The sequence below is a fragment of the Protopterus annectens genome, chromosome 2.part2 (assembly GCF_019279795.1).
Source record: "Protopterus annectens isolate FY-2018-M chromosome 2.part2, PAN1.0, whole genome shotgun sequence".
NCBI classification, from domain to species: Eukaryota; Metazoa; Chordata; order Ceratodontiformes; family Protopteridae; genus Protopterus; species Protopterus annectens.
The window spans coordinates 644575414-644581119 of NC_056730.1; the positions used below are offsets into that span (position 1 = coordinate 644575414).

Below are 5706 nucleotides of genomic sequence, written 5' to 3' on the forward strand. Positions count from 1 at the left end.
GGCTCCAGCATAATTCGTCTCTGGTTCAAGTTGCTGTGTTGCTATTGCTGTACGTTCAGCAGCTTACCTCATGAATCTAATGTGCCTGTTCCTGCAATAAAATATTTGGGGAGCTGGCATGCTGGTTGTGATTAAAGTGCTGATACATAAAGTTCAAGATGCATAGCTGTAAACCTGTGATGTGATGAGGCTGAATAAATTCATGTCAAAGCCCTAACACTGTAGTTTTAAATGATAGATTAATGGTTGTTGTTGTTGTACAGACCATAAATTATGCAAGCAGTTATGTTCTGTTTTGTTTTAAAAATGCATCACTCCTTTCCTTGCAGCATTATGGCAATAAGCAGTAAAAAAGAAGGTTCTAACTCCATCTTCTTAATGATTTCAAAAAGAAAAAAAATTCTCACTGCATGGGCTCACAATGCAACCTGACCCTGGCACCATCCAAATTTTCTGAAATATGGCACCTCCTCTAACCACCATAAAAGAGTCAAACCATTGTTATGGTCTGTAGAATTAAGGAAGATGTGAGAATATAAAATATAAATTCTATGTAGTTCTATTCACTACTTCACCTCATTTAATACCATTCTGTGAGCCATCAGCTAGAAAATGTGGTCAGTCTCATTATCTCCAGTTCACTCTTCAGTCAGCCACCATTTTTTAAAGCAACATTATCCTTTAGTTAGTTCCTAACTTAAACTCTAAACATCGGCTTAATTTCTAAACTAACGCTTGAGGTTTTAGGTGTTTGGGCACTGGAACCATTTCTTCAGTATTTTCTTCAACTATATATGTTATGATTGGACTTCCCTTTCTAAGCAATATTAGCAATATTATTTACTCTTACAGAGTGTCTGTCAGAGAAGCAGTCTTTCTTCTTTAAACTGACAGGATGGATGACACATTATCAGTAATGTTCAGTAGGTAACGCATCTGCAGGCTGGAAACTTACTCCTAACCCATAATGACCACACCCTACTGCATCCCTCCCCATTGCTTTACCAGATCAGAAGCTCACAAACAAGAAAGAAAATGGCACTATGTTGTATATTGTATTTGTTACTGATTTTTGCTGTTTGGCTTGGATTTTGGTGTTGCTGTCAAGTACAGTTGTTAGTACTCTTTGTTGCCTACCTCTTTGGGCACTTTTTTGCTACTTTGTGCAATTTATATTTTCCCTACTCTCTTTCTCACTTGTTGGCCTTATCCCTTCCTTACTCGTTCCTTCTGAGTGTGCCTGGGGAAGGTAAATTCCATTTACCAGAAGGTACAGTATGTGTCTGTATTGTTTAAGTCCAGAGCAGAACACTTTCAGGCGTTGTATTTGTTTGTGTTTTAGTGGCATAACTAAACATAATAAGAAGGAATTCCAGATCTGTTTAACTTCCTAATCTGTATCATTGACTGAATCTGATGGATGGTCAGCTAGGTCACTCCCTTTCATTGCCTCCTCTTCCTTCAGATCTGCGGATAAGAATAACAACTGGATAGTTCTAAAATCTTCAAATTGCACAATTTTCTAAGGAAATTGGATTTTGTATTCAGTCCTTCCCACAATAAATGAGACTAGTATTAGGCATTAAAACTAAGCTGGTAGAAAAACTGTTGTGATTACTGACTCATATTCTAATAAGCTGATTCATCTTGTACATACTGTGACTAACACAGTAAGGAGCTCTTATTGAAAAAGAGGAAGCCACTTAAATTGTCTGCACGTATTGTTGTCGAGTCTGGAATGAGGAGGACATTTTACGGAGACTGAGCCCACTTTCTTCTCTCCGCTTTTAATATGAAGGTTACCATACAGCCCCCAAACTGATTTTGGCCTGCTTGCACTGAAAATTAAAACACTGAAGAGCAAAACTGCTTCAAGGATGGAGACTCCATCCATCACTCTTGTGCTCCAGGGATCTTTACTGACGCAATCAGAGATTACAAGTGTTCTTTCCCTGGTGCTGGAGACTTCAACATCATTAACACCCTTGCTGGTCCTAACACTGGTATCTCAAGCATCAGCCTTTGCTGTTAATCGACCCTTGAGGTTTCCACAAGCATTGGTTGGATTGACATTGGTAACACAGTTTACACCAGGGCTCACAGGCATCACCCTCCTTGCAAAAGGCAGTAGAGCCTGAGGGTGGGTATTAGCAAGGGCATAACCTCTGGTCTACTTGCCTTATATATGCTGTGATCCTAAGACCAGCACTTGTATACCAATCAATAGTACCACTTATGTCGGGGTACCTTGAATCTGCTCTCCTGACATCTACCATACTGACATCGCTGTCATTATTTCTTTTCTTTGTTATGTGTATCTTTCTGTCCCCTTTCTGTCATATATGAAAGTTCTAGTGTGCCACATCCTTTGCTGGGTCTACCAACTCCCCAATCATCCCTGGTCCAATGCCTCCAATTTTAGCTGGGGCCAGCAAGGATGTTAAAGGTGTCTTGCAGGGCCGTGCTCTCCAGCACTGATTCATTATTTTTTCTTTATGCCATACCCCATTTAATTTTCCGCACTCCCATACACTTCTTCATGGTCTGGGTCAGGGGTGAGTGTACAGTGGGGACATGCAACGTCTTACCCAGCCTCCACAGCAGTTCAGCCATGCCCATCACCCTTTCCTCTTTAGATCCCACCCCTCATATTAACTTCACCAGCCTCCACCAAAGATTAGCACAGAGGATATCCATGAGTCTGTCCACCCAGCTGTTCTGTCATTCATCCGAGCAGTTAATCGAACCCGGGTTAGCCGGGTCATAGTCAGCGCTTTATCCCTCTACACCACCAGAGCAGCCATCACACTCATTATTTCTTCTTAAAAGCCATTTACAGAGGAGGCATATGTAGACAAATGGAAGAAGTTTTCACCTGGATATCAGAGTGTCATTCGAGCCCTTGCAATAACTTAGGTCCATAAGTCCATAGATTAGTACTAGACTAACTGCCCTTGTGGTCCTTTTTAAGCCTAGACAATTACCCCATGTGAGAATCAAACCCTGCACCTTGTGTTTGTAAGGTAAGCACCTTAACCATTATGCCAACCTCCCACGTTTACTGTAGGCTTTAGCTATTCTTCTAGAAAGATGCATCTGGCTATAAATAGCAATTCTCATACTTGTCATACCAGTATAAAGATCTATAAGGCATTTCTCAGATGCATTTCCTGCTTTAACGTCATGTGTGACACTTGTTTCCTTATAGGAATATTTATTTTGTACTAGAGAAGCCTACTCATCTCCCATTTGAACCAGTTTCCTTGACAGATTCGTGGTTGTTAACAGACAGGAAGAGTTCAGAACTGCAGGTCTTGCCATTTTGGATTCTACATTTGACTTTTCACAAGAAAAAAATTTCACTTTAAACTAATTCTTACCTTATGCTGAAGGTAATCACAGAGTCCATGTTAAATCAAGTTAATTATTTACCTGTTTTCTGCTCTAAATATTCAAGTAAATAAGAGTTCTTTGTTGTATGGATCTCTACAGACAGCCAAGATAGTATGAGCGCAGGACTCAGACAAAACATAATGATCACTTTTTGTTTCTTTTCCATGCCTTCAAATTGCATTTGCTACTGTTATACATTATATAAAAAGTCATTGCTATTCATGTCAAAAAGTGCATTCCATTAAAGCTGTTTCCATATCTGCAGCTTTTTCCTGTAATGCCATTACTGACACCATCTTTGTTATAGCGACTTAATCTACATGAAGTACCTTTGCAAACCACTGCCGGCTTGACAGTATTTCTAAGTCACAGCCATTCTTTGAAATCATGATGATTGAAGGTATGTCCCCTCAGGAGACCACCCATTTGAATTATTTACTGTGGGAGAAAAGGATGAGTTGGCAACGCTGGGAAGTTTCACCTGCTGAGCATACTAAAGCAAGGAGTATCAGTTCTATTATTTTGAGCACATGGACTTTTTCTAACAGATCTAGCATCATGATAAGTGCCTATAGTTTTTATAACCTTAGTTTTGTAATTGCTACTATTTGAACTGTGTATTTATCATTTTTTTATATATTCCATAAAGATGAACTTTTCAGATCAATGCTGAAGCAAACAACTGGTATGAGATATGATGGGATTTATGGAACTTTTCTGCATGGAATAAGTATGTATAACATTTATCTGCTTCCTTGTTCTGTGCTAATGTCAACAGAATAGGATAGTCCTGTTCCTAACATCTCATCTTGTGTAGCATGGAACCATAATGTTTAAAAAGATTAAACCTATTTGCTGCATGCAGAAGAGCAAGCCATAATGACCATTTTGCTGTAATGCTTAGCCCTACACTTGATTCCCAAATGCTTGAGAAGTATAATATTGGGGCCACCCAGGCCAGCCCTGTTACATGAAATTATAGGTACATTAGTCTCATGTTGCACCACATGGCTGCACACCCACCTCCCTCATAGGGCGTAGAGTTTCCCAGCACAGCATATAGGTATGCACGTATGTGTACTTTTGTTCACAGCTGCCCTCTTCCTCATTCGTACACCTTTATCTGTTTACCTCTTATGTTACATGTTATTATGATTTCCCTACTCTTGGTCTAGTGTGGACTGAATGTGGTTTAAAATCATTGAGTTTAATTCCTTAGTATTAAACTTCTGTATCCCAGGTCCTCCACAGAAATCTTTGCAGGGGCAGTTTCTTTTTATGCACTGAGCTGACAGTGATTTAGTTTATGTGGGCTTTTCTATTTTTTTTTTCATAATTGTGCAATTGATGCATCAGTACTTATAAGTAAAATGGAGTATGGGACTCCACTTGGGGTACAGGGGGCTTGCCACATGCAAAAAAATGCTTTTTAGTTTCTTTTATTGAGGTGGTTTGACCAATGTGTTTCATTAAGTTAGGACTTCAAGAAATTTAACCTCAGCAGTATATAAGAGAATCACATATTATTTGTTTAAATGCATGCAAATACATATCTGTAACAAACCATTATACCTAAGATGCTGTAAATTCTGTATTGTTTCATATTATTAATTAAATGTTATGAAGCTTTTTTTCATGGGTATCCAATGAAAATTGTTTCTGGCTAGGTGGACTTCTATCCTGGTCAACAAATTAAATAAATATATATGCAAATGCAATCAACTAAATAAATATCTGATCAACCTGCCACCACTGTGTGTACAGCTGTATGCATGACATTGGCACCAGAAAAGTACACCACAGTGATGGTGAAAAATGCTAAAATTATTAGGACAGTCTCCAATACCAGCAGGTTCAAGAACTGATGTGATGCTCACTTTCAGGTGTTGCATTCCACACTCATTCAGAATAGCACCATTGCTGCTTTTTTAGAAGAAAGGTAGTTCCTATGGACACTAAGCATTACATTAAACATTATGATATGGAGTTGGGTGGAGGGCACCTCGATACACTGAGCATTACCTTAAACACTATGGGAGGGAGTTGAGAGAAGGGTACCCTGGGACAATGAGCAATACCTTAAACACTATGGGAGGGAGTTGGGAGGAGGGTACCCTGGGACAATGAGCAATACCTTAAACACTGTGGGAGGGAATTGGGGGGAGGGGAGCCTGGGACAATAAGCAATATCTTAAACATTATCGGGAGGGAGTTGGGAGGAGGGTACTCCAGGTCAATGAGCATTACTTTAAACACTATGGGAGGGAGTTGGGAGGAGGGTACCCTGGGACAATGAGCATTACCTTAAACACT

The 5706-nt window shown here is 39.6% G+C and overlaps 1 protein-coding gene across 1 annotated transcript in view; it reads left to right on the top strand.

Annotated features, from left to right (window-relative positions):
* Positions 1-217, top strand: part of VAX2 (ventral anterior homeobox 2) — a 487480-nt gene extending 487263 nt beyond the window's left edge. Inside the window, exon 3 of the mRNA XM_044064064.1 lies at positions 1-217. This exon is cut by the window's left edge and continues 601 nt beyond it. The gene's annotated coding sequence lies outside the window, so the exon portion shown is untranslated.
* Positions 218-5706: the final 5489 nt, after the last annotated feature.